We start from the raw sequence: 18,094 nt of genomic DNA on the forward strand, positions 1-18,094 counted from the left end.
ATTTCAGATGAGCCATTAGATACATTATCACTGGCCTTTTTAGAGTGGACTGTTTGGGAGTGGGGGTGTATATATACATATACATGCTGGGGCCTTTCACTGCAATAAAAAAAGGCTCTGGCAGAGGAAAGGCAGCAAGGAAGGCTCCAGTTGTGGGGAAACTGCCGGAGCCTTTACCCACTGCCAGAACCTTTCCACTGTGGTAGGGGAAAGGCTCTGACAGCAGAACACTCCACTGCTAAAAATAGGAGTGCTTGATCATATAGAGAGCCATGTAGAATATATACCCTGGGGGTTCAGTCATGTAGGGCACTCTAATCACCTGAGCTATGCCTCACCATCTATATTACTGTTCATGCCTGTGCTAACTGGGAGTGCAATGTCTGTACTCTACATGCTGCCTAAAGGAGATTCCAATACCTACTATTTATTCCTGAACAAAGATATATTTTTGCAGTGTTCTCTTAAGGTGACCAAGGTCAGGTCTAGATGGATTATGGGCTGGAGTTCCAGAGGTGACAAACCACCACTAAGAACATACCAAGGATCTGAGGAGAAAGTCCTAGGGGTTTGAGTCACTTGAAGTCAGTGGTTTGTACCTTAATTGAGGGGTCTAAAGAGAAGAGTGATGAGCTGCTAGTTACACAAGGCTCTGATATTATACATTTGTATAATTAATCCTTTGTGCTCTTAGCTAAACCAGAATGCCTGCAGCAAATGACTAAGCAGGAGTCCATTCCTAATTAGAAATGGTCTGAATTAAAGCACAAGGCTAGAAGTCAAAGACATGGTCTGTGTTCTTGATTCCATCACAGGCTTCTGTGTGAGCTTTGCCAAATCATTCTAACCTCTCTCGGCCTCAGTTTCCTCATGTGAAAAATGAGGGAAATATTTCACAATGGCATTGTCAGATTCAGTATTTGTAAAGGCTTTGAGAGCCTTACATGGAAAATGCTATAGGAATGCAGAGTGTGATCAGTACTTCCACTGGACATTTTGATTATTAGAAAACTAAAGGTGACGAGCAATGCTTTACATACCGTGTCTGGTGAATGGGTTCTCCACCTGCCCAAGTCTTTCCCTTTACCATGTGTATTACAGTAATAACTAACTGTGTTCATTTCAGTCTGAATCATCCGACCAGACTGTGCTACCCTTGCATGCAATAGGTAATACCTTACTCCACAGATATTCTCATTGACATCAGTGGGGTTTCTCTTGATGTAAACTACCATTCAGCATAGGAGTATCCCAATCTTGCCCAAAGCATAGAAAAGGAGAGAGAGGGGATTTATGAATAAAGACACCTTCCTATAAAAAGTTACAAAGAAAATGTGAGTCACGTGATTATGTTAACACTAAAGAAAAGCTTTGAATGGCAAATGACAGAAGATAGTATAGAAGCTGGCATCCATAATGAAGCAGAATGTAGAGGGCTGAGTCCAGAGGAGGATATAGATTACTTAGCTGCTGCATCAGAAATTGTATTCAAAGAGGCTGTGGGAATTCAGCCAAAGTACAATTGTTTCAGCCACTGAAGAAGTATTACAGTGTTTAAAGTATGTGGTGTTTGCAGGAGGATGGTTTTAGGGAGTGGGGTGCTTCTTTGGGTTTTTTGTTTGTTTATTTGCATTCTTATTTCCATTATGTTTTTCAGGGAGACCATTTAAAAATTATATGGGTGCATTAACAGTATCAATTGCAGCAGCTGTAAAAGGAGGTTTGATTTTAATTGTACTGGCTAAAATAACCTATGAACTGCTTTCATTTTATACCTACTAATGCCGATATATCAACTGCTTAGAATTTTGGTTTTCTACTGCAGTGCTTGTGTTGTGGCACTGTTCTCTTAATACTCCGTTCCGCTGAAATTGCACAGCAGTCATGATGGATTTGGTTCATCATGCAGCACTGAAGGTCTGATTTTCCCAGTGTACCTTGCACTGTAGGGAAGCATTTAATGGTGGAAGTGAAAGAAAAATTCTGTGGGCCTTATTCACCACAGCCTGGAACCTTACATAGTCATTTACACCTCTGCAAAATAAGTTCTACCAAGTCACAATTCTCCCCACACTTAGATTGGTCAGTAGTGCGTTGCACCTATTCTTCACATGTGTAAAATGATAGCAAGGGTCAGGGAAGTGGCGAATCAGGCCTTATATATGCTGTGCATTTTCCTTTTCAAGCACCAGCCATATTTTTTAAAAAGAGGAGAGCTGAAACTACGTGTATGATCCTATTCCAAGATAGGGTGGCCAGGTGTCTAGTTTTTGACCGGAACGCCTGGTTGAAAAGAGACTCTGGCAGCTCCAGTCAGCACTGCTGATCGGGCCATTAGAAGTCCAGTCGGTGGCACAGCAGGGCTAAGGCAGGCTCCCTGCCTGGGCTCTGCACAGCTCCCAGAAGCAGCAGCACGTCCCTCCTCTGGCTCCTAGGCGTGGGAGCAGCAGCCATGGGGCTCCGCAGGCACTACCCCCGCCCCAAGCACCAGTTCCACAGCTCCCATTGGCCATGACCAGTGCCAGTGGGAGCTTTGCCTGCAGACAGGGCAGCGCACAGAGCTGCCTGCCCACACCTCCATGTAGGAGCTGCAGAGAAGACATGCCACTGTTTCTGGGAGCTGCTTGAGGTAAGCACTGCCCAGAGCCTGCACCCCTGACCCCCTCTTGTGCCCCAAACCCATGTCCCAGCCCTGATCCCTCTCCTGCCCTCCAAACCCCTCAATCCCAGCCCAGAGCACCCTCCTACACCCCAAACCTCTCAGCCCAGAGCCCGCACCCCAACCACTGAACCAACCTGATGAAAATGAGTAAGGTTGGGGAGAGTGAGCAACGCTTTCAGTTTTGTGCGAGTGGAAAGTTAGACTATCGGGGTTGGTAGGGACCTCAGGGTCATCTAGTCCAACCTCCTGCTGAAGGCAGGACCAATCCCAAAACAGATTTTTACCCCACTTCCCTAAATGGCCCCCTCAAGAATTGAACTCACAACCCTGGGTTTAGCAGGCCAATGCTCAAACCACTGAGCTATCCCTCCCCTGCCAACCCTGTTCCAAGATAAGATCCAGGTAGTGCTGGAAACCAGTAGACAGCAAAGAGAATGGTGAAGGCAATGTCTGTCCCCTGTATTGAAGGGTTTTGTTGTTCACATTTGCAGTTCAATGGTCCTGATGGATTCTAAGATGCTTCTTCGTGTTCAGGAATTAGTGTGTTTTTCTAATCTGCATTTGAGCAACATTCTTTCAGGTATTGGCTTTGACACAGTGATTTTTTTTATCATCATCTCCATGTTGGATTGCTAGAAAGTGCTATACCTGAAATACCATTTGGAAACCAGTTAATGCAGAATGCAGCTGCATGCTTAGTTTTGTGCTGTATCTTCTAGAGATGCTCTGAATATCGTAATCATTTTGGCCCTCACATTTGAAAATGCTGGCCTTACATTTGAAATGAGATGTTGTCAATGATTTCTACTTTAGACCAGTGAAGAAACAAAGCTGAATAAAATTAAAATTTGAAACGCCCATGCATATATTATGCATATTACAGTAATATCCACAGGCACCAGTCAGATCACCTATAAAATAACTTTAAGGGGTTTGATTTCTTATTTTAATATGTCCATGTAGCAATGTGTGACTCACCCCTGTGGCACCTCCTGCTGGTTGTCCAGGGAATTAGCTCTTCCAGCCTCTGGAGCGCCCTCTGCAGGCCGGTGTCCGCTGCCTCTAGCCCCCCATGTCCCTCCCAGGACCCGGTGCCCCTTGTGTTTGGGGTGCTGCCCCTTGGCAATACCCCCACAGTCTCAGGGTCTCCCTACCCAGGGGAACCCCCACCCCCTATCCCTACCTCACCTCAGTTGTAGGCTACTGCCAGTCACCAACTCGCCCCAGCACCCTGGGGCAGACTGCAGTGTCAGCCACTCATCATAGACAAGGCTGGGTCTGTACCTGCTGCCTCTGTCTGCAACCCAGTGCCTCTATGGGGCCTTGGACAAGGCCCCGCAGCCTGGGGTGTTGCCAGCCTGGAGCTCCCCAGCCCCTCTGGCCTTTCCCCAGCCCTGCCTCACTCTAGGCACCCTCAGCTTCCCAGCAGCCAGGCCCCTCTCTTTCTCTTTCTGAAAGCAGAGAGACTGTGTGTGCTTCTGGCCCACTGCCCTCTTATAAGGGCCAGCTGGGCCCTTATTAAGCCAGCTACAGCTGTGGCTGCTTCCCAGTCAGCCCAGCTTTCAGAGCTGCAGCCCTCTCCACGGCTGCTTTTACCCCTGCAGCCCTCTTTAAGGGCTGATTTCAAGCCCTTCAGGGCCGGAGCAGGTGCCCACTTCCTGGAACCCAATAGGTACAGCCCACAAATGAAATTTAAGTAAATTTCTGAGCAGCCATCTCTGCCCTTGCTTTTGTTTACCGCGGATTCTCTTAAAAGAGTAAGAATCAAAACTTGCTGATCTTCAGATGGACAAACTTTTGGTAAGATTGGCGCTTTTTGCCAAACCTAGCAATTTACCCCAACTGAAGCACAATGTGATCTCCCTGCCCCTCTACTAAGTCAATCCTTATTTGACTGCAGTGAGTCAAATTCAGCTCTCAGACATACTGGTGTAAATCTAAAATAGTTCCAAAGAAGTTATTCCATCTGCACACCAGAGCAGAATTTGACCTAAATTAGTGCTTAAATAATACATGGTTTCTGATTCAAAGTGAAAAAGGAGGGTGCTTAGTTATAACAGATGTTCTCCTTTTGAACAAATCTAGGCCCAATTAGAGTGCTCTGTCTTTTCTAAGCCATTTGGTTGTTCTTCAGTTAGAGGATTAAAGGGGAAGGCTTCCGTATAATTAAGTAAAAGGAAATAGGATATCTTGAGAAGAACAGTAAAGAGAAAACTAGCTAAATAACAGAACTCTGCAGAGGAACAGAAACAATTGTCCGTGGCCTTGAGAATGCTGATGACTAATACTCCTGATGCACATTGCAAATGTGTTGCTATGTACCCAATGTTCAGAAAGTAAAACTACAACAGAAGAGACTCCAAATGTCAGATGTTTAATGTGACAGTGACACATAGCACATCCACCCACAATCCCAGTTGTCCCATGCTAAGGAATGCTGGAGCTGGGCTGCTCAAATCTCACTCTTTAAAATTTCATTCAAGATTACCAAGGTTTTTAAAGGAAGTATTGTCCTGAAACAGTTATGGCAGCTCACGATGACATTCCAAATCATCCATCGCTATACAACTTTTCACCATTATGGATGCTTGTGTCACAGAAAATGCTCTCTTTACTAGCTGAGCTGCTTGAATGAGTGCCTGAAAATTAACAGGAACTTAGCCAGCCTTTGAGTTTCCTGCACAGGGACTCCTTAATCAGCACCCGTGCCTCTGTACACAATGTTTATGTTTTCGTAATTTGATTTGCTTCACATACCCTCCGTGCATCATCCATATTGGATTTTTACACTATGCAGCAATTCATCTCACTGGCTAAAACCGTGCCTTGTGTGGCTTTCTTCCATGCGGCTAGCTCTTCTGCAGTAGTGGCTCTCAATGTATATTCCAGCTACAAGATGTTCACACTCCGTTTTTAGAGATTATTACAAATTCAGTCACACAAACTAATCAGATATTTCATTTTTCATTTGCCTTTTCAGACTGCAAGTACATGGGGCGTGCACACGCATACACATACTGGATAGCCAAATTTTGCCATTTCTCAGATCTAGAATCAGAAGAGTATCCAGGGTTTCAAATATCCAGTTTTCTAATTAGAAACACTAAAAAAATTGTGGATGAAACTGAAACCCTCTTCACCACCCAACTGTAATACTTGACTGTTCCATTGTCAAGTATTACAGTATTGCCAAAGCAGTGGATGTGCTATTTCTGGACTTTAGCAAAGCTTTTGATACAGTCTCCCACAGTATTCTTGCCAGCAAGTTAAAGAAGTATGGGCTGGATGAATGGACGGTAAGGTGGATAGAAAACTGGCTAGATGGTCGGGCTCAACGGGTAGTGATCAATGGTTCCATGTCTAGTTGGCAGCCGGTATCAAGTGGAGTGCCCCAGGGGTCGGTGCTGGGGCCGGTTTTATTCAATATTTCATTAACGATCTGGAGGATGGTGTGGACTGCACCCTTAGCAAGTTTGCAGATGACACTAAACTGGGAGGAGTGTTTGATACGCTGGAGGGTAGGGATAGGATACAGAGGGACCTAGACAAATTAGAGGATTGGGCCAAAAGAAATATGATGAGGTTCAACAAGGACAAGTGCAGAGTCCTGCACTTAGGACGGAAGAATCCCATGCACTGTTACAGACTAGAGACCGAATGGCTGGGCAGCAGTTCTGCAGAAAAGGACCTACGGGTTACGGTGGACGAAAAGCTGAATATGAGTCAACAGTGTGCCCTTGTTGCCAAGAAGGCTAATGGCATTTTGGGTTGTATAAGTAGGGGCATTTCCAGCAGATCAAGGGATGTGATCATTCCGCTCTATTCGACATTAGTGAGGCCTCATCTGGAGTACTGCTTCCAGTTTTGGGCCCCACACTACAAGAAGGATGTGGATAAATTGGAGAGAGTCCAGCGGAGGGCAACAAAAATGATTAGGGAGCTGGAGCACATGACTTATGAGGAGAGGCTGAGGGAACTGGGATTGTTTAGTCTGCAGAAGAGAAGAATGAGGGGGGATTTGATAGCTGCTTTCAACTACCTGAAAGGGGGTTCCAAAGAGGATGGATCTAGACTGTTCTCAGTGGTAGAAGATGACAGAACAAGGAGTAATGGTCTCAAGTTGCAGAGGGGGAGGTTTAGGTTAGACATTAGGAAAAACTTTTTCACTAGTAGGGTGGTGAAGAACTGGAATGGGTTACCTAGGGAGGTAGTGGAATCTCCTTCCTTAGAGGTTTTTAAGGTCAGGCTTGACAAAGCCCTGGCTGGGATGATTTAGTTGGGTTTGGTCCTGCTTTGAGCAGGGGATTGGACTAGATGACCTCCTGAGGTCCCTTCCAACCCTGAGATTCTATGATTCTATGATTACTCAGTAGTTACCCACACTCTGCGTATGCTGAATTATGGCTAGGTGGGTCTCCTGTCAGATGCCTGTTGCTTTGCCTGTGTAACCCGGGGCGTGGGTGGGTGGTTGTGTGTAATATATCCCCCTCTGTGCTGCCTGTCAGAGAATATGAGTTGTTACAGCCCACAGAGAGGGAGTGTTTGCTCTTTATGTCAAGCTGTCATAGCTCCTCTTTCAGCTCTGGAGGTTCCCAGGTCAAGCCCTGGTGTGTCAGTCAAGATGGCTGATCACACATGTATGTAAGAATTAATTTTTCCTGTGGAGGTAAGTAGCCAGACCCTCCTTTGTATGCTGCTGTCACAAAGCAGGGAGTTTCTGGGTGGAATAGAGCTAGAGAGCTCTCACCTCCCTCCCTCCCACTCCCTGACATAAGGGGTGGTCCCTAGAGAAATGGGTTACAAAGCCCAAATGAAAATTACAGAAGAGTTTACAGAGGAGGAAGCATAGAAGCCAGAGAGAGAAAAAGGTGATCAGGAGGCTGGGAGAGCTGCCTGATGAGCTGGGTGACTGGCTTGCTTTCTTGTTGGAAAGGACCTTCCTTAGCCTAACCGATTTAAACTTCTGAAAAGCAGGGTCTAGGGAGAAGGCTCATGTTTAGACCAGTCACAATGTTATGAGCTAGTTCATTCTGTCTGCGTGTTGAATTTATACTGACTCTCATCACCATCATATCTGATCGCCTTCCACATAAAATTAATAGCTAAGGCCCAAGTGGGCTTCATGGAGTCTCTGGCACTTCTCCCTTTTCAGGTTCAAAACTCTGCTTGGGGTAGGGCACTTGATTTTTTTTACGGGTTTATTAATTTCCTCTCTCTCTCCCTTTTTTGGTAGAGGGTTTAGGTGTAGAAGGAGCCGTGGCAGTGTTGTGAGTGTCATGGTGGAAAAGTTTTCTCAAAAAGGAAGGTATTGCAGCATTTCTTAGACTCCTGTCTCTACTAGAGGCTCCTTCCTATTGGAAATGCAAACTCGGGGCTATAGAGTTGCTTTTAAAGACACTGGCCTCACCCAGGCACATCCACCTCGTAATACTTGTCTCTGATCGTGGAGCTATACCCTCCCCTCTTGACCTCACTAAGGAACAGGATTCTGGCACGGGGAGATAAGGTTGAGATGGTCTCCCTATGTGCTCTTGCTCCTCCCAGGGGGAGCTAGAAGTAGGAACTTTGAGCGTTGCCATATCTCAGTTTTATCGCATATCGTGTGATATTTGATATGGGATGTGACAGAGTAGAAGATATTTACACTTCCTATCATAGCAAGCTGTCCAATAATAGAGTGTGTTAACATCCTTGTAAACTCTGAAGATTTAGTAATCATATATTACTGAGTCTATAAAATTTGGGATTGTTGAGAGTTTATTGTCATATATTAATTTAGTGCATATTAATTATAATTCAGTTTAGATGCAGATTGGTTCAGCGAAATGAACAGGCCGATTGCATTTTATAATTATTTTGTAATTCTTTAATTTAAATTCATAATTAAATGGCAGCAGATTTATGGAGGCTTCTGAGTTGAGTTTTGATGCTAATGGATGGAGGATAATTGTGATGTGCACATCAGTGAATGGTTAGTTTGAAATTAAAGCAAAAATTGTGAATTTTATCTTTTTGCTCTTTTCTAATCCTCACAGTACCTATCTTTGATTCATTGGAATGATTTATATGACAGTGATGCCTGGCTGTCTCAACCAGGATCAGGGTCCCATTGTAGGAAGTGCTGCAAATCCATGTAAATTACAGTCCCTGCCCTAAAAAGTTTAGAATCTGTACTGAAAAGGAAAGGCTGTAGGGTTCAGTAAAAGCAATACAATGTAACAGTAGAGAAAGCAGAGTGGTGGTCTGCAAATGTCTTGCTGGTTCCATGGTTTTTTTTGGAGAGTGGTTCATTGCCAGTTCACACATCCCAGCAAATGCACCAAGACCAGCAGTGGTTCGAACTGTTCCATTGTGTCCCGCACCACCTCTGTCATTCTAGAAAATGATTACTTCCTCTTTGTAACACACCTGTCTTTACTAACTTTTGTCTTAGATCTCCAATCTCGTCTCAAATTAAGTCTTTTTTTTTATATATAACTTGGTATGCAGCTCCTTCACTGTAGGCTGGTTCCAATTAAGTGGTTCTCACATGCTATCTCTGAATAAATGTTCTTTGAGATTATAAAATGGAATGATGCCCTTGCTAACACTACTTTGATTCAATTGCTTCAAAAAGAAGAGCACTATAGGGATATAAAGGTTAATTTCACCCATCTCAATTTAAGTTAGACAAGGATTTAATAAAGTTCAACAAATGCTGCTTTTGCTACTCCTGAAAGACCAATTCTCCTGTATTCTTTGCCAAGGTAGATTTTCTGGAATCTTTTCTAGCAAACTACTGTAGTATTAGGACAAGATTTTCAAAAGACCTCTGTGCCCAGCAGTTCCCACTGAGAACAATGGAATTATAATTGGACATATACCAATCTCCTCAAACTGGAAGGGACCTTGAAAGGTCATCAAGTCCAGCCCCCTGCCTTCACCAGCAGGAACAATTTTTGCCCCAGATCCCTAAGTGGTCTCCTCAAGGATTGAACTCACAATCCTGGGTTTAGGAGGCCAATGCTCAAACCACTGAGCTATCCCTCCCATTGTGTGTTTGATGCTTCAGAACTTGTGAAAAACCTAGTCAGTTCAGCTAAATGCCTAAATGGGAGCTAAATGCCTAAATGGGAGCTGAGCTCTTTTGAAAATCTGGCTCTTACGTGATTAAACAAGAATGAAGTGCCAGTTAGAAATAGGGTACCAACATTTTTGTGTTTCCCTACATCAGGAAAGTTGATATTTGGCTTTCTAGGAATCATCAGCTGAAACCCACCTCTGGTGGATCACTGTACAATCTATTTTTAAGCTCAAGAGCAGCTTTCTCTTATACAATTAGCAATTATCTTTAACTGAACTATGAACATAACACTTTTCCGGTTTCCATAGATGTGTAACAAGAGTAAAATCATAAAGACTCAGCTGTTTCATTAAGACCTATTATTTCTCAGTTGCAAAAGCAACAGTTCATGTCTCAGAATCGTGCTGTATCTTGACTTTCCATACTGATTTTTTTGGTCTTCAGGCCTAATCCTTCAGATCTTGGTCTACCTATTATAGATATTTCTTCTGTGTCTTTGTCACTCTTTTAGATAGCGCTGGCCATTTATACTGGTGTTAATAGCTTCCCTCACTCTTTTCTGCCTTGTCTTAAGCATACCTTTTTTCCCCTTGAGCCAGATTCTCCTTTCACACCAATTTTACATAGTGGACAAAAGTCACATACATTTGATTTGTGAAGTGTACAATTTGTTTTGCAAAAAAATACTAAGTCTAGTCCTGGGCCAATGGTAGGCCAAATTTGAAGTAGTTAGTACAGGTTAAATGCTCTGTACCCAATTCCCAATCCCCTGCGCTATATGGTGTTACCACTATAATCCAAAAAATTTTACATGGGCCCAGTCTTTCCCATCTAGAAGGAATTTTGCCTTTGACTCCAGTGGGTATAGGGTTGGGCCCAGTTTTTTAAAAAAATACTATAAATACTGTAATTACTGCACAGTAACTTTGGCTCTGAATCTCCCACCCCCACAGACGTTTTGATGTTCCTAAAAATATGAGGGTTTAGTATGTAAAAAATTGAAATCGCCCCAGCCCTAAATGAATGACTATCAGAGCTGCGTATGTGAAGTCAAGACCAGGCCCTTAAAGCACTGGTATAGAAGCTGGATTGAAGGAGTGGTTACAACCTAAAGTGTCAATGATATGTGTCTTCAGTAGGTCATGACATCATTGATTTTTACAGCATAAGTCTATCATGGCAAGATTGGATCTGCATATTGAGAAGGGTTAGTTAGGCCTTGACATCCCGAGACTGTTACGTAGCGATTCCTAAGTGCAGATTTACATGATAGACATTAATTGTCTCTAAAGATCAGGTGAGCAATATGCATTTTTACAAGTCTCTAAATAGGTATTTACATAATTTGTTTTATGAAATCTATTGATGCATATTTACATAATAGACCACAACAGTGCCAAAAGACCCATTGAAGCACATTTTGTCAGCACTCATGAAGTTCTAGCAGATTTTTTCCCCTGATTTAAGCTCTTATGAAAAAGAAAATTGGCAATAACAGATAAGTTTCAGAGATGAGGCTGAGCATATGTCAAAGCCTCTTTGCACTGACCAAAACATGCACAAATCAAGTACCGTACTTAGTCACTGAACTAACCACTTTGCATATGTACATGTCAGTTTTGCTTCACAAACAAGCATTGCTGGTCTCCCACATTTTCAGAGAGCCTGCAAGGATCACCTAGTAGGTCAGCAGTTTCTTCAATTCCCTGACCAGGAGACTCCAGCTGCTTTCTGCTTGCCTCCATTGAGGCACCTGCTTTTCTCCGTCCCTCTAGCTTCTTCCTATTTAAAAACAAAAACATTTTACACTCTCAGCCCCAGGGCATCAGCCATTGGTGGGGTGCTGCAGGTAAGGCAAGGCTGTGGGGAAGCACACAGTTTTTATATCACTAAGACCACCTGCGCAAATACATGAACACACCTAGAGGCCTGCTGAAAGTTTGACCCATTGGGGTCCTCAGTTTTTATTCTTAATGTGTTGTTCATCTGTCACAGGAGTTGTCAACATGGGAGTTACAACCCTCAGCTATTCACTGACAGGTCAGGGGATGGGACCACCCTGCCCTTCCAATATTGCTGAATGGAGGAATGGGGAGTCTCAGACAGCTGCTGTCTAACCCAGAGTGAGGTTTATGGGGGGCTCCTGCTATGAAAAAGGAGGTTTCAGACAAGTTTAGAACCCATTGATCTAATATCACATGTGCCACAATACCTCAGCACAAGAGGAATGGCCAAATTCAACCCCTAGATGTGCCTGGGTGACTCCAGCCAAAGACATTGGTGCAAACTCCCAGAAGTGGAGTTGGGCCATGAGAATGCAGTATCTGCTTTGAATGTGAATTCCCTTTCTCTTGTTTGCTGCACAGCCATGTATTGCCTGCAGGTGATTTTCTTACATGCTAATATATTGCAAATGCGCTTCATTTTGTGAGACATTTTATTAGAAAAGTTTACTTTCCATCCTTAGTTCTTTGTCTCCTTTATACTGACGTTGATTTGAATATTCATCCTGTTGAATGAGAAAAGGGTTAATCAGTTTCACAGTATTCTATTAATACAATAATGTTTCTAAACCTTTTGGTATTTCTACATGAAACATGTTCTTCTTGCTATCAATATTCAGTAGTGTGATGGCTCTAATCAACTTCTCCATCAATAACTATCAGCTATGATAGAACTGAGGTTCTGGTTGCCAGATAAGCCTATCAGTGTGAAATGGAGGGTATGCATGCTGAATATTACCAGACTAGAGCATGAAAAAAGGATAATGTAAACTTTCCAGAGCAGAGGAGAAACCAGTCTAATACTATGATGTTTTCTCTTTACTGCATCTGTTAATATGTCTAAAATGTTTAGTTCAAATAATACCTTGCTATAGTTTCTTTTTATTTCACTTCCCACTGAAGGTGAACAGTATCAAAATTCAATGAACAAACAAATTTTTCCTCTGAATTTATCTATGGACTGGAACTTTCCCTTGACATTATGACTAACCTCCACTGTCATCTAATTTAACAGGTGTAATAAAAAAACTCAGTTAATGTCTGCTTAAATGTGGTTCTGGTGTGTTTATTCTGTAACAGAACATAAATCATGATTCCATCATACCAGGACTTAATGTCTTTTTTTAAAACGATGATTTATTTTCAGTAACCCCCCCCCAAAAAAAAACAGAAATGCAGGAAACATTTCATTTCCTCATTGCTGTAATCACTAGTGTGGAGGAAACCTGGATTTGGTGAACAGTAGAACATGCTACAAGAATCATGGCTTCTGAAATTTGGGGGGTGAGCTGATGGAAGAAATTGATTGAGGTTTGACTCTTTAGTTGTGAGAGAATTTGGTTTACAGTTAGGCCCCAGTCCTGCAAAGACTTACATGTGCTTTATGCATGTGAGTAGTTGCATTTACTTCAGTGACACCACTGAAGTCCTTTAAGATAAGTACAGGGGACTAGATCCTTGCTGTATGTTGGACTTCCTTACTGCTGGTGCAGTATCATAAATACTGTCTGGTTTTAGCAAGATGGGGCTTCATCTGCCTCAGAATTTGCCAAGCTTAATTAAAAATGGCATTTATAATTTCAGCTTTGTAAATGCTATTAGCTGTTTATAAATGGGCTGAAACACTTCTTGCTATGTAAACTTTCAAGTGAAGTAGGCACAGTTTCTCTTTAAGCAAATGATTACCCTCAATCCAAGCTCTTTTTAGTCTGAAGAAAATGAGGAGTGTGTGGGGGAGAGGAATGAGATGACTTTAAATGGTTTTTCATTCCCCCATCCAAAATAAGTTTATAGTTTCCCTCTATTCAATTTAATTAAGTCTTTGGTTTGACCTTTGCATTGAGCAATAAAAGTTAACTGGGAAAGATGGGGGTAGAATGAGAACACAAACAAAGCACACCCCATGTCAGCCAATTGAGAGTAGTTTCTTTAACCAGAATGAATGAGATCATCAGGATGAATGCAACAGCCAAAGCATTTTCAATTATTACTAATATTTTTCTTTCTTCAGTCTGTTTATGTTTTTTTTAATTACAGCTTTTAGCTGTGGCATGACATTTAGCAGATGCCTTCAGTGCTTGGTGCTGTGATCGCGTCCACCCCCTAGACTGGCAGGAATACCTAACCTTTGAAGTTGGGAGCACGCATTTGTCTTTAGCCATAAAGGCAAATCCGGCATTCCTTGCATCCCCCATCTCCAATTAACTTTAATGGGAGTCTTGAGCGTGCAAAGCATGCAGGATCAGAGTCACTCTTAGGCTTTTGTAGGTTACTAGTGAAGTATGTACAGAATTTTTAGGCATAATTAATTAATGGTACCATACAGTGAGGCTGTCACAGAGCTTTTTAATGGCTTCTTTCATTAGAAGAAAACTTACAACAAAAGATAAGCAAATGTACCAGGAACATCACGTTTTACAGGTACTTCCATATTATGTACCAGAATACAATATCAGCTGTGCTTCATACACTCGGGGTACTGGGCAAGCTAATTAAGCCTAAACATGAAACCATGATAAATGCATCTCTGCTACTGCAATAAAAACAGATGTTTCAAGGAAATGTAAAACATGCTTGGCATGTTTTGGACACATGCTTTCAGCTTGTCTGCATTCGAATAGGTCCTATATTAATACACACAATGTTATAAAATCTTTTGTTGTGGATGACTGACTGATTACGGAATTACCACTGGTACACCCAGGTTGGATGTTTTAGACGATTTCTTCCCAAGGAAAGGAATGAAGATTGGCCTATCTTGATATTTTTATCATTGTGGAGGCTGAGACACTTATCTCTGTGGGTTTACTTTTTAGCTCTTGGAACTAATAGAATTTTATTGTGCCTCATGAAAATCATGCCTGGCTTACTGTAGCAGCTGTATATCAAAAGCAAAACAAATATAGGAACAGGCTTCCTTACTACCATATGGCTCAGTCAATGGGATACTGAATATGTTGCTTGCACATAAGTTTATATACAGTACTGATTTCTGGGAGTGGTGGAAGGAGGCTGCCATTACAGTTTAAGTATGACTTGTGTGTGCCAGACATCTCGACTTGTCCTACAGTTATCCCACACTCTTGCCTTTCTCTCACACATTTTATTTTTATTACAGTGCCTAGAAGCTCCTGCCAACTTTGGTTCCTCGATATGCTAGGCACAGGCCCTGCCCTGAAGAGCTGACATTCAAAGTTCACAAAGGGTGGGGAAAAGGAAGAAATATTATCTCCATTGTACCCACAACAAGTGATTTGCCCACGAGCACACAGGAAGTCTGTTACAGAATAAGGATTTAAACTCAGGTATTCTGGGCCCTCGTCCAATCCTGTACTTACAAGTTCATCCTGCCTCCCATCTAATTTTTCTAGAACTTGTCCCTCACCTGAGGTCCCAAATGGACTAGATTCATAAATTCCAAGGCCAGAAGGGACCACTGTGATCGTCTAGTCTGAGCTCCTGTACAACACATGGCATAGAACACCCCTCAAATAATTCTTAGAGCAGATCTTTTAGAAAAAACATCCAATCTTAATTTAAAAATTGTCAGTGATGGAGAATCTGCCATGACTTTTGTTAAATTGTTCCAATGGTTAATAACCCTTTGTTAAAAATTTACACCTTATTTCCAGTCTGAATTTGCTTAGCTTCAGCTTCCAGCTAAAAAATCATATTATACCTCTCTCTGCTGGATTAAAGAGCCCCTTATCTAATATCTTTTCCCCATGTGGATACTTATAGACTGTGATCAAGTCATCCCTTAACTTTCTCTTCGTTAAGCTAAATAGATTGAGTTCCTTGAGTCTATTGCTCTAAGGCATGTTTTCTAATCTTTAATGATTTTCCTGGCTGTTCTCTGAACCCTCTCCAGTTTATTGGCATCCTTCTTGAATTGTGGGCATCAGAACTGGTCATGGTATTCCAGCGGTGGTTGCACCAGTGCCAACTATAGAGGTCAACTAATACTCACAACCTTGTCTCCCAAGGTATCTTCCTCTCTCTGACCTAAACCCATCAAGATAACTAATTATTTAAATTAGTAAACTGAGGCAAGTCAGCTGTCATCGATACAGTTCTGGGTAGTCAAGGACTTCACACATCAAACTTCCCAGAATGGAAAGGAAGGTATCCTCAGAAACTTGTTATGAAGTTTTCATTTGTGAATCTACTATGTGTTGTATTAACTCCAGAGGGCTTCCTTAAGATTTCTATAGCTCCTCATTCACCACTACCTCAAGTTGCAATCCTATAAGGAGCTTTGTGTGGAAACAGCCTATCAGGTACACATTTCTCAAATTCATATGAAGAATTTGGTAGACTAAGAACATTACATAAATTCGGAGGCCAAAAAGGTTTACTATTTATCTAATTCAGAGGTCGTTTTGGCTCCAAAGCTTGTCTATTAAACTTACCTCTTACTGTTTCAATGAACATCACATTATCTACCCCGTCCCTTGTTTCTGCAGAAAGAGTTACACTCAAAAACCCAACATTTTTGGAATTTCATTATGAATTCTCCAATCTTGATGAGGAGGTTTTTTGACAGTTGGAGAGTTCTCAAATTCCCCTATAAGAGGTATAATCTTTCATTTCTCCCATTTGTCTGCTGCAGCTACATTTGAAAATAATTAGTATTGGTCCTGATGTCAGGATAATACATCATTTGGAGATTGTTGGTGCTGTTGAATAATTATGCATTTTAGGGATATTACATTGTTTTGAGATTTCAGGGCTCCTTCCTTGGGATATGTAAAAGTAATTTCAGCTTGTGCTTCCAGAGGTGATAAAAGGCTAATTATAATACTGCACCTACTGTAATTTAAGAGCCTGTTCCAGCAGGTTGCACCTTGCTTTAATTTTCTCACTAAGATAGAAGTAAAACTCACCAAGTGACTGAGCACCAACATCAAGAGTGACAGCAGGTACTGATACCTCACTTGAAACATATGTTTTGAGTCTCATTCCAACCATGATAATTCACTCATGACCAAGGCACAAATTGTCCAATATATTCACTGACACCTTTTGTTTTTTCAAAGTACAGCACTTGCAGGAAAGCCTGGGGAGACCCTGACAGGTTTGACTTTATGCAGTTCATGAGGGGGGGAACCAAACCCAGGAAAGGTCACAGATTTCAGCACAGTGAAAGTTCTCCCCAAAAGCTCATGCTCCTTAAGGTGTTTGGGAACTGACTCAAGCTCCCTATTTTGTTTCGTCCTAGCCTAGAGTTGTAGTGGTAGTAGCTGGTCCCCCCAGCTCTCCCCACAACGCGCGAAGCCCATATAATTATGAGTAGACTGGCAAATAGCTCTGCTTTTCATTTTATTCAAAACAAATTCTGTGACACTCTTCAAAGCAAACCCCACAGGGGTTGTACGTTCGTCTTGCGTAATGATCCCGGGCCTCATATGTGCACACACTCCACAGCTGTCAGCTGATCACACGCAGGCTGCATGCGGAATAGTACTCATGAGCCCATGACTCACTTCCCGTTCCACAAACGTCACTGTTTTACCTCTTGCACTAAAGTAGAAACAGTTCCCTGCCAGTAACATTCTCCTCACTGTGCAGCCACCAGATGGTGAGACTAAGAAGAGATGGACTTGTCAATATCCAGTTCAAATGTTCATCTGAAGCTTATCCAAGTGCCCCATACTTTGAGAAGATTCCCCGTCTTACCTCTTATCTTTGCGGGCCCTCTTCATTGACAACAGCATCACTAGCAGTCAAAGGGGACTTGGCAGTCTCTTCTTGGCCTCAGTGGAAGCATTATTTTGTCAAGGATTGAGGGAAGCTCAGCAAGTGCAGCAGTTTCTGTGAGGGGAGGCACCACAGCACACTAAATGTTTTGTAACCTCAGAGAAGGAGTGAGCTGAGCTCACTCCAACACAAGGGCAAAAACTAAAAGTTCTCATTTGAATTAAATTTGCTTGCCCATCCCTCAGAGCGTCAATAAAAAACCCTAGCACACACTTAAGCAGGACTTCCTGGTTGTGTTCAGTAGAGGGCAGTAGTATTTGTACACTCTAGTAAAGAATTTGATGAACTTTAATTGGCCGTGTCAGGGCCATGACCAGGGCAACACTGCAGAACAATTACATGAAAGCTATGGAGACACAATACAAGGCCTCAGGTGTTCCATTTCCCCTAGCATGCTGGCTAGCCTCTCCAAAGGAATGTATTGATTGGTGTGAGTATTTATGAGACTCTCAGCCCCATCTGAGAGGCAGTTACATTACTGTATAGCAATCTGTGGTTAGATCTTTGAGGTGAAGATAACACTAAATGCTCTAAACATCAATGTCAAGTAATTTTCATTAAGTGTTTTGTTTGTGTTATCAAGAGGCAACTTTAACAGCTGCTAAC

At 42.4% G+C, this 18,094-nt stretch overlaps 1 protein-coding gene across 4 annotated transcripts in view; it reads left to right on the plus strand.

The window, feature by feature from the left end:
- LOC120371739 (glypican-5-like) overlaps positions 1-18,094 on the plus strand; it is a 627,960-nt gene that overhangs the window by 601,128 nt on the left and 8,738 nt on the right. The window contains exon 9 of one of the 4 annotated variants that reach the window (XR_005584553.1): positions 14,847-15,033. The exons of the other annotated variants lie outside the window; for them this stretch is intronic. The gene's annotated coding sequence lies outside the window, so the exon portion shown is untranslated. The remainder of the gene's footprint in view (positions 1-14,846; positions 15,034-18,094) is intronic. 4 annotated transcript variants of the gene reach the window in all.

Source organism: Mauremys reevesii, linkage group 9 (assembly GCF_016161935.1).
Source record: "Mauremys reevesii isolate NIE-2019 linkage group 9, ASM1616193v1, whole genome shotgun sequence".
NCBI lineage: Eukaryota > Metazoa > Chordata > Testudines > Geoemydidae > Mauremys > Mauremys reevesii.